The sequence below is a fragment of the Heterodontus francisci genome, chromosome 41, assembly GCF_036365525.1.
Source record: "Heterodontus francisci isolate sHetFra1 chromosome 41, sHetFra1.hap1, whole genome shotgun sequence".
Classification (NCBI taxonomy): Eukaryota; Metazoa; Chordata; class Chondrichthyes; order Heterodontiformes; family Heterodontidae; genus Heterodontus; species Heterodontus francisci.
The window spans coordinates 28,918,576-28,929,121 of record NC_090411.1 but is presented as its reverse complement, the minus strand read 5'-3'; positions in this window follow the sequence as shown (position 1 = coordinate 28,929,121).

The window sequence follows — 10,546 nt, the reverse complement described above, 5'->3', positions numbered from 1 at the left end:
CAGGTTTTTTTATTGTTGCTGCAGAGCGAATAGGGTGGAGGTGGGCGGGACAGGAGGTGTCGGGGGGAGAGCAGAGAGGGCGGGATCACACTGGGAACTTGTAAACAAGACAAGGAATTCACCTTTAGACACCAAAATGTAATCAGCAAGTAATGCCAATATGATCCACATGTTATATACTGTACAAAGCAACTCTATAGTGACAAAGAGGAAACAAATCCTTGGGATGGGGAAACTGACCATAACCGTGGAATCTCAGGCTTGGAACCTTCCTCCAATTAAATCACGTAATAAATTGAAATTTGCTTTTGTGTTGCATGCGTTTTTATAAATTTTGTGTTACAGGGTACAAGAGTGTAGTGTTTATGTAACCGGACCAATAATTCAGGGAATGTGAGATCAAATCTCGCCATGGCAGTTTGAGTATTTGCATTCAGTTTAGAAATAAAAAGAAGTTATCAGCATCGCTGCCAAGCTCAATTCTTCTCATCTAATGCCCATCTGAATGTTGATGTGTTCAAGGGCAACTGGAGCAAGAGCCTTCCCTGAATTCTCCCCTCTTTATGTCCAGGGGTTGCTGAAGCCACTTGTAATCAGAACAGCAGAGACCAGGAATTTAACCTGGAGACATCAAGAGATTTAAACACCAGGGTTATAATCCAAGCACTTTAATTGGCTTCAGGGCCTGTGGTTCAGACAAGCAAAAAAAAAACAGGCAAGGTTCCTGACCATGAACAGTGCCCACGCTGCACACAAGCACACGCTGACCTCACACACACACACAGATACAAACATACACACTCACACACACCTCACACGCAGATACAAATATACAGACACAAACACTCACATAAACATACTCACTCACACATATCTCACAAACACACACACACACTCCTCACAAACACACCCCTCACAAACACACACACCACTCACAATCCTGTAGACAGACAGACACACTCACACACGCACACCTCTCCCAAACACACACACAAATGATGGAACAGCAACACTGACAATCCTTGTCCACTCTAGAAGAATGGTCACTAAGGCGAGATGTTGGAGTACCAAACCCCGATGGAACTATACAGCTCCAAGAGTCAAATGCCTTCAGGTAATGAGGGAGAAATATATATATTGTACAGATTAATAACTATAACACAAAATAGAAATAAAAATTGGTGATTAGGGTCATTTTTGGAAACAGCACTCACCCTGTTAAAGATGGCAAGGTTCAATAGTTGTTCGCCTGAAGCATTTCTTGGCACATCTTGAGGACAGATAGTTCCTGGAAGACAGAGATTAATATAGATATGGTATGCATATTCAAGGTGCCGGAAGAAGTTGCTTTTCTGCCTGAATTTGTAGGTGCCAAGTAAAATAAATATAACAATTAGCATGAGCTAGAACAGAGTGCAATATTATTCACTGTGTATAAATGAACTCTTGTTGAAAACTGGCAGAAGGCGTTATTCAGAGTAACTTTCAAAAGTAGTGGTTTGACCCAGAGATCAATTCAAAGATAGGTCCCTAAACGGAATTCTAACCCTCTCGCAATAGCCTAACAAGTTAAGGCATTGCCCAGTGTCATACTGGGTCACGCAGACCAAAAGGTCCAACGCTCATCCTAATCTCAGGCATGGTAGCAACCAGAGTGCTGCAGTTGGCCTCAGGGACCTGGGACTAGGGAGGGAAATAGAACCACCAAAATTTACAGCATAGAAGGTGATAATTCAGCCACTGTGTCGCTCAGCTTTTTGCCAGAGCAACTCAAAAATAATCACACGGCCCTGCTCTCTCCCCATAGCCCTGTGTAAATTGAATACTAATCCCACAGCCCAACTCTCTCCCCATATCCCTGTATCAATCCCAAACTAATCCCACTACCCCACTCTCTCCCATAGCCTTCTATGAATCCCAAAGCAATCCCACTGCCCCACACTCTCCCTATAGCTCTGTATCAATCCCAAACTAATCCCACTCCCCCACTCTCTCCCTATAGCTCGGTATCAATCCCAAACTAATCCCACTACCCCACTCTCTCCCCCATAGACCTGTATCGGTCCCAAACCAATTCCACTGTCTCACTCTCTTCCCCCATAGCCCTGTACCTTTTCCTGTTACAAATATTTATCGAATTATCGCTTGTGGGATGCAAAAGTCTCTGCGTGTACCACACCCTGTGATAAAATTATCCATGTTCCAACAACTCTTTGCATAAACTACCATTCTGGTCAAGTCTTGCTGGATATGATTTTGGAGACTCAGACCAGGGTGAGGGGTAGAGGAGATGTGGGGGTGGGATAGAGGAGGTATAAAAACTTCAAATTGACTTTTCTCCAAGATACTGCCTCCATTATACAAGTCACCACAGGGTTGAACAACAAGTCAGCAATTGATGCATGGAGCAGTACTTTGAGCTGATTTTGAGAGACTCACAGGATGTTATTTGCAGTGAAGTAAATATATTGTTTTCGGCCTTTTATGTGACAGATCTGCGTAGATAAAGCTGCTCGATCTGACAGGAAGGACAAAGAGAGTCTTTCTTCTCTTGCTGCACTTTTTCATTTCCAAGCTAGTAGATGTTTTGTCACAACAACCAAGAGTATTCACGGAACAAGCTCAGCCGATTTATCATGCTAAGCAAGGCGGGTAAACAAAAAGGATGATGAAAATTATACCCTTCAGCTCAGGATCATTCACTCCAGCTATACTCTGCCATATCAGCACCACGCCTTAATTCCTCCCTTCCCACCAAATGCGTATTGCACTCCCACTCGCGTTTTCAATATTGTGAAGCTAAGTGACAAAACTGATCCAGGCAAATTGGGTTCCGGGAACATAAAAGAAGGGGGGAGAAAGCAGACAGACACGCATTTATATTGTGCCTCATCACATCTCCCGAAAAATATCTTAAAGTGCTTTAGGTACAAGTAAAGCAGTGACTGCAGTTATGTAGTCAATTACTGGTGCCATTTTGTGCACAGCAAGATTCCAGTAGGAGCAGGAAGGGAAATCAGCTGGAACCCATGTCGCTCAAAGGGCAATAGAGTTGTGGAACAAGCAATGAGCGAGAGCAGTAGAAATAGGTATTATTATCAGGTTCAGGAGGCAGTCGGGCGTGTTTCTGGAGAGCGGGTAATTGAGGGAGAAGATGGGAGGTGAGATTATTAATCACAATAGAGACGGGCTTGTTGGGCCTAATCCTTTCTCTTGTCCCACAAAAATTATTTTTTTGACTGTATTTCCACAGAGGATCAGTACTCATGGAGTTAAGTGATTCATCCCTTGCAACAAAGCTCAGATTTTGTTTATTTTTTAAAAAGCTTTTCTGTCCTGTGACTTAAAGCAACTTCCTTTTCTATCCACAATTCATCCACATGGGGAGTCTCACCATCAGGACTGTTTTTAACAAGAGAATCTCACAACTAAGATCAGCTTTTAACAAGAAAATCTCACCTTTAACAAGACGTTCTCACCTTTAACAAGACAGCCTCACAACAAGAGCCCCTTTTAATGAGAGGTTCTCACCAGGATTCCTTTCAATGTGGGCGTGATACCACCAGGATTTCTTTTTTAACGAGTAAGTATCATTGCCAAGATCCTTTTCAAAGCAGGAGTAACACCACCAGAACCCCTTTCAATGAGGGCATATCATCATTCATACAAAGTAATTATCAAGACCCCCTTAAAAATAGGAGTTTCATTACCAGGACCCCTTGAATGAATCAGATACAAGCAAAATAAATTCTCTGGCATCTTTCTGTGTAGTAGTAGTGGTGATCTGTCCAAGGGCAGGTTTTCTGCTCATTTCTTCAAGTCAGAGCCTCCCAGTTATTAACTTCCATGAGAAATGAGCAATATGACTTGGGGAAAAAGTACATGAGGTGGTTTCCTGTTGCCTTCCTCATATGTGCTTTAAAGGAAACACAAGTCCTCTCCTGAAGGATCCTCCTCCTGTAATCAACTTTTGTCCCTCGAGGTTCTAGCTCTTCCACCATCACCACTGAAAATTTGTTGTTTCCACCATTGGCCACGGCTTGTAGCCCTACACTTGAGCACGGTACACTTGCCTGGATCTGGGGTGACTTGCAGAGACAACCACCCACTAAGGTCTCAAATGACCCTGCTATCCTTTCTATATACCTATTGGTATTTTTGAATAAAAAGGATATATTCACTGATTTCCAGTAGGGAGTCATGATCAAAGGCACGTTGGCTCAGAGACACCATCACGTCAGTTCTCAGACGCATGTTCCCTTCAAGAGTGGTTCCATGGGATGAATGAGTTGATTCTTTTGGCTAGTCTTTTATTTTTGCTCTTCAGTACCATAGTGCTAACCAGCATATACCCATAAAACATGGAATCTTTGCAGAGTAAAGTTCCTAATTTAGCTGTCCAAACTCATTGGACTTAAGGCCTTACAACTAACAACGACTCTTGCATTTATATAGCACCTTTAACATAGTAAAATATCTAAGGCACTTCATAGGAGCATTATCAGACAAAATTTGACACCAAGCTGCATAAGGAGATATTTGGGCAGAAGACCAAAAGCTTGGTGAATCTTGGAATTAAGGAGTATCTTAATGGAGGTGAAGAGGAAGAGAGGTTTAGGGACAGAATTTTAGAGTTTAGGGTCCAGACAGCTGAAGGCATGGCCATCAATAGTAGAGCAATTAAATTGAGGAAGCTTAAAAGGCCAGAAGTGGAGGAGTGCAGAGTTTTCAGGGTGCTGTAGGAAGTAACAGAGATAGGTTGGGGTGACCAACAGACTGAGGAGACCAGCAGCTCATGGGTAGGGATTGGGTTTGAACCCAGAGTCCAATAACAAAAGTGCAGCAGCCAATCCACTACAACATGCAATCAGTTCATTGAATACACAGTTTTTTTTTTAACAGAAGTCTATTATTTTAACAGGGATTATTGGTGACAGTCACTGAGCCTGACCATGCAAGAGATTCAAACCAGCAAAGCTAACGAGTTGGGTTCCCATTTTTCTGCAGGCTGGGATGTGATCAGCCACTATTGTTGTTGGTGGCACAGCAATTTTGATGGTAATACCACCTTTGGCACATAGGCCCACCAATCACAGCGTCCTACATGAATGAATCTCAGTGGATTGCCTGAAAACATCAATTAAGGGAATGATTAGTGCAATCAACTTTTAAATTATACAAGCTGGCATGTTCCACATCTTATGAGAATGCCAAACACAGGCACAGTGCCCAGTCTGAAATACAGTTTATTGCCACACAATATGTTCCTCCAGTCGTTTATCATAAGCTTTTGACATTTATTCCACACTGAATCTGCTGAGTCATGCACTATATGAATCCCTCATTGTTAAAAATGGTGCAATCAGAGGTTTTTTAAAATAAGAATACGTGGCAAAGCAATTATTTCCTTATAGTGATGCAAACTTTGTATGTCACCTCCCATCTTGGTTACAGATTTATGGGTTTCCTTTTTCCTCAACAGCCGTGCTCACCCTCTCGTTACATGTACCCAATATTCATAGAATATAGAATGAAACAGCACAGAAGGTGACCATTCGGTCCATCGTGCCTGTGCCGACTCTTTGGTAGAGCTATGCAGTTAATCCTGCTCCCCGACTATTTCCCAATAGCGCTGTAAATATTTTCACTTCAAGTATTTATCCAATTCTCTTTCAAAATTACGATTGAATCTTCTTCCACCGGCCTTTCAGACAACACATTCCAGATCATAACAACTCGCTGCGTCAAAAATTGTTTCCTCATATCGCTTCTGGTTGTTTTGCCAATCACCTTAAATCTGTGTCATCTGGTTAGCAGCCCTTCTGCCACTGGAAACAGTTTCTCCTTATTTATTCTCTCAAAACCCTTTGTGCTTTCGAACACTTCTATCAAATCTTCTCTCAACCTTCTCTGCTCTAAGAGATCAACACGAGCTTCTCCCTTCTCTCCACACAACTGGTACAATTCTAGAAAATTTCTTCTGCACCCTCTCCAAGGTCTTGACATCCTTCTTAAAGTGCGGCGCTCAGAATACGACAGCTAAGGCCTAATTGACCAGGCTTTACACAACTAAATTTAATTGATAAGTGAGATATCTATGTAAAATGGCTAGATGATAATTTGAGAACAGGAATATTGATTTGCCACAGTACTAAGTTGGGCAATGGGATAGCGATCTTGAGGGTATCTAGGGGAAAACTGTCTGAATTTATCCAGTGCCTTTAACAAAGTAAAACATCCAAGGCCTGGCACAGGAATGTGATCAAGCAAAAATTGACGCTGAGCCAAAGAAGGAGACTATAGGACAGATTGGTCAAAGAGGTAGTTTTTCAAGAGCATCTTAAAGAAGGATAGGGAGATGGAGAGGCGGAATGGTTTAGGTAGGAAATTCTAGAGCCTTGGTCCTAGACCACTGAAGACACGGCTGCAATCATGGGGCAAAGGAAGTGGGGAATGAGCAAGAGGTCAGAGTTGGAGGAATGAAGAGTAAGGATTGCAGGACTCAGAAGGTTACAGAGATAGAGATCAGCACAAGAACACCAGAATGAGGAGCACGAGTAGACCAAATGGCCCCTCGAGCCTGCTCCATGGAGGAGAAATTTGAAAATGAGAATGAAAATTTTAAAATGGAGGCATTGCTGGACTGGGAGCCGAGGTAGGTCAGCAAGCACAGGGATGATGGGTGGCGGGATTTGGTGTGAGTTAGGATATTTTCTTTCCTGATTCAAAGTATCAATTAATACAGGACAAGCCACTTAAGAGGGACGCGGTTATGCTGGGCCTCTGCCTTAGTGGGTTGAACCACCGTCAATTGACCTGCGGCAGAACAAGTCACATTCAACAGGAATATGTTAAAATAAGGGAAAGGAAAATGAAAGATTGCTACATTCAACAGAAAATAACAATGCTATACAAAGGGCCACCTCACAGTCTAGGGAATGTTTAATAAAAAGAAGAAATCGAGGACAAGGACACTGAGCACAGAAATTATTTGATAGTTGCTCAAGAACAAGGAAGATTCATTTCCTATGGGGAGTGGGGAGAAGGGCGGGATTAGACTAAGATGAGAAAGATACTGGTGCAGAGTTGATAAGTCAACAAATATTCCATGCTATGATTCAATGGAGAGCAGATTTCAACAAATAACCAAAGAATTAATGGTAAATAATAAGTTACGTGGATTTATATAGAATGTACACCATAGAAGCAGGTCATTTGGCCCAACTGGTTCATGCTGGTGTTTATGCTCTGCACAAGCCTTCTCTCACCCAAGTTCATCTAACTCTAACAAGGCTACGGGCCAAGTGCTGGAAAATGGGATTAGAATAGTTAGGTGCTTGATGGCCGGCACGGACACGATGGCCGAAGGGCCTGTTTCTGTGCTGTATAACTCTATGAATCTATCACCATATGCATCTATTCCTTCCTCCCTCGTGTTTATCTAGCTTCCTCTTAAATGCATCTAATGCTATTCACCTCAACTACTCCCTGTGGTAGTGAGTTGCACATTCTAACCACTCTCTGGGTAAAGAGGTTTCTCCTGAATTCTCTATTGGATTTATTAGTGACTATCATATTCATAGCCCCTAGTTCTGTTCTCCCCCACAAGTATGAAACATCTTCTCTACGTCTACCCTATCAAAGTCTTTCGTAATCTTAAAGACTTGTATTAGGTCGCTGCTTAGTCTTCTCTTTTCTACAGAAAAGAGCCTCAGCCTGTTCAATCTTTCCTGACAGTTCTTGTATCATCCTTGTAAATCTTGTTTTTGCACCTCTGCTCGTGCATTTATATTGTTTTAAGGAGACCAAAACTGTGCCGTGCACTCCAAGTGCATTCAAATCAGGATGCAATACAAGTTCAACATATACTGGCAATGTCCATCTCCAACAAGAGAGAATCTAACCATCTCCCCTTGACATTCAACGGCATTACCATCACTGAATCCCCCACTATCAACATCCTTGGGGCTACCACTGACCAGAAACTGAACTGGAGTAGCCATATAAATACCATGGCTACAAGAGCAGGTCAGAGGCTAGGAATCCTGAGGCGAGTGACTCATCTCTTGACTCCCCAAAGCCTGTCCCCCATCTACAAGGCACAAGTCAGGAGTGTGATGGAATACTCTCCACTTGCCTGGATGGGTGCAGCTCCAACAACACTCAAGAGGCGTGACACCATCCAGGAAAAAGCAGCCCGCTTGATTGGCACCCCATCTACAAACATTCACTCCCTCCACCACCGACGCACAGTGGCAGCAGTGTGTACCATCTACAAGATGCACTGCAGCAATGCACCAAGGCTCCTTAGACAGCACCTTCCAAACCCGCGACCTCTACCAAATAGAAGGACAAGGGCAGCAAATACATGGGAACACCTCCACCTGCAAGTTCCCCTCCAAGTCACACACCATCCTGACTTGGAACTATCTCGCTGTTCCTTCACTGTCGCTGGGTCAAAATCCTGGAACTCCCTTCCTTACAGCACTGTGGGTGTACCTACCCCACATGGACTGCAGCGGTTCAAGAAGGCAGCTCACCACCACCTTCTCAAGGGCAACTAGGGATGGGCAATAAATGCTGGCCTGGCCAGCGACGCCCACATCCCATGAATGAATAAAAAAAAATACTCTTTGCTCTTCAATTCAATCTCTCTAGAAATAAACCTTGAATACTGAAGATCACAAAACAAAAGCACTTCGCGGCATCCTATTTTGAATTATACAACAGTACTAAAAGCTACTCAATGCAGAACTGTGAACAACAAAGCCACTGGGCCAATTCTGCGTAGAGGTATGAAGGATGCATGTAGCATATGGCAGTATCAGCCTTGGCTCAGTCAGAAGGTTGTGAGCTCATGCTCCACTCCTGAGATATGAGTACAAAATCTAGGCTGGTATTTCTGTGTGTACTGACGGAGTGCTGCACTGTCAGAGGTGTCATTGATTGGTTGAGATGTTAAACTGAGGCCCCATTTGTTCTCTCAGGTGGATGTAAAAGATCTGTGCCACTATTCGAAGAAGAGTAGAGAAGTTTTCCAGGTATCCTGGTCAATAATTATCCTTTAAATACCAAGCACATTTCACAACCTCAGAACACCTTGAACTGCTTCACAGTAAACGAATTACTTTAGAAGTGTAGTCTTTGCTGTTGTGTGGGGAAAAGTGCCAGCTAATTCATACACAGCAAGATCCCACAAACAGAAATGACAAAAATGACTGAGGGCAGACCCCTGTGGGACTCCACTTGTCATATTCTGCCGATCAGAAAAGGACCCATTCATGCATACTCTCTGTCTTTTGCTGGCCAGCCAATCTTTTTTCCATGCTAATATGTTACCCCCTACACCATGAGCTCCTGCTTTGCACAATAACCTTTTATGCGTCACCTTGTCAAATGCCTTCTGGAAATCCAAGTACAGTACGTCAATGCGCTCCCCTTTATCCATGGCACGTGTTAGTCCTTCAAAGAACTCCAATAAATTTGTTAAACATGATCTCCCTTTCACAAAGCCATGTTGACTATTCCCGATTACCGTGAGATTTTCTAAGTGCCCAGCTATAGCCTCCTTAATGATCAATTCCAACACCTTCCCCACGACAGACGTCAAGCTAACTGGCCTATAGTTACCTGTTTTCTGCCTTGCCCCCCCAACCGCCCCCCCCCACCTTTCTTGAATACAGGGGTTATATTTGCTATTTTCCAGAATCTGGCGAATTTTGAAAATTTAATACCATGCATCTACTACCTCATTAGCCACCTCTTTTAAGACCCTAGGATGAAGCCCATCAGGACCCAAGGACTTGTCAGCCGCAGCTCCATCAGTTTACTCAGTACTGCTTCCCTGGTGATTGTAATTTCACCAAGTTCCTCTCTTCCTTCCACCTCTTGATTTACAGCTATTACTGGAATGTTTTTTGTATCGTCTATAGTGAAGACAGAAGCAAAATATTTTTTCATTTCATCCACCATTTCCTTATTACTACTATTAACTCTCCATTTTCATTCTCTCGAGGACCAACACTCACTTTACTTACTCTTTCCCTCTCTAAATACCTGTCGAAACTCTTGCTATCTGTTTTTACATTTCTAGCTAGCTTCCTCGCATACTCTGATTTCTTTCTTCTGATTAATCTTTTAGTCATTTTCGGCCGTTCTTTGTATTCTGACCAATCATCTGACCTGCCACTCATCTTTGTGCAGTTATATGCCTTTTCCTTAAGTTTGATGCTTTCTTAATAGTAGGAATATACTTATCCTGAGTATTCTGAAATATCCCCTTGAATGTCTGCCACTGCTTCTCTATTGATCTGTCTTCTAGCCTAGTAACCCAGTTCACTTCAACTAGCTCAGCTTTCATGCCCGCAGTTGCCCTTATTTAAGTTTAAAATACTAGTCTTAGACTCACTCTTCTCTCTTTCAAACTGGATGTAAATTTCAATCATATTGTGGTCATTGGCTTTGAACCACGACAGTCTGATTGAGAACAGGGGGCCACCAACAAGGTGTTGAGAAGATCCTTCGCCTGCTTGCAAAGAAGAGAACT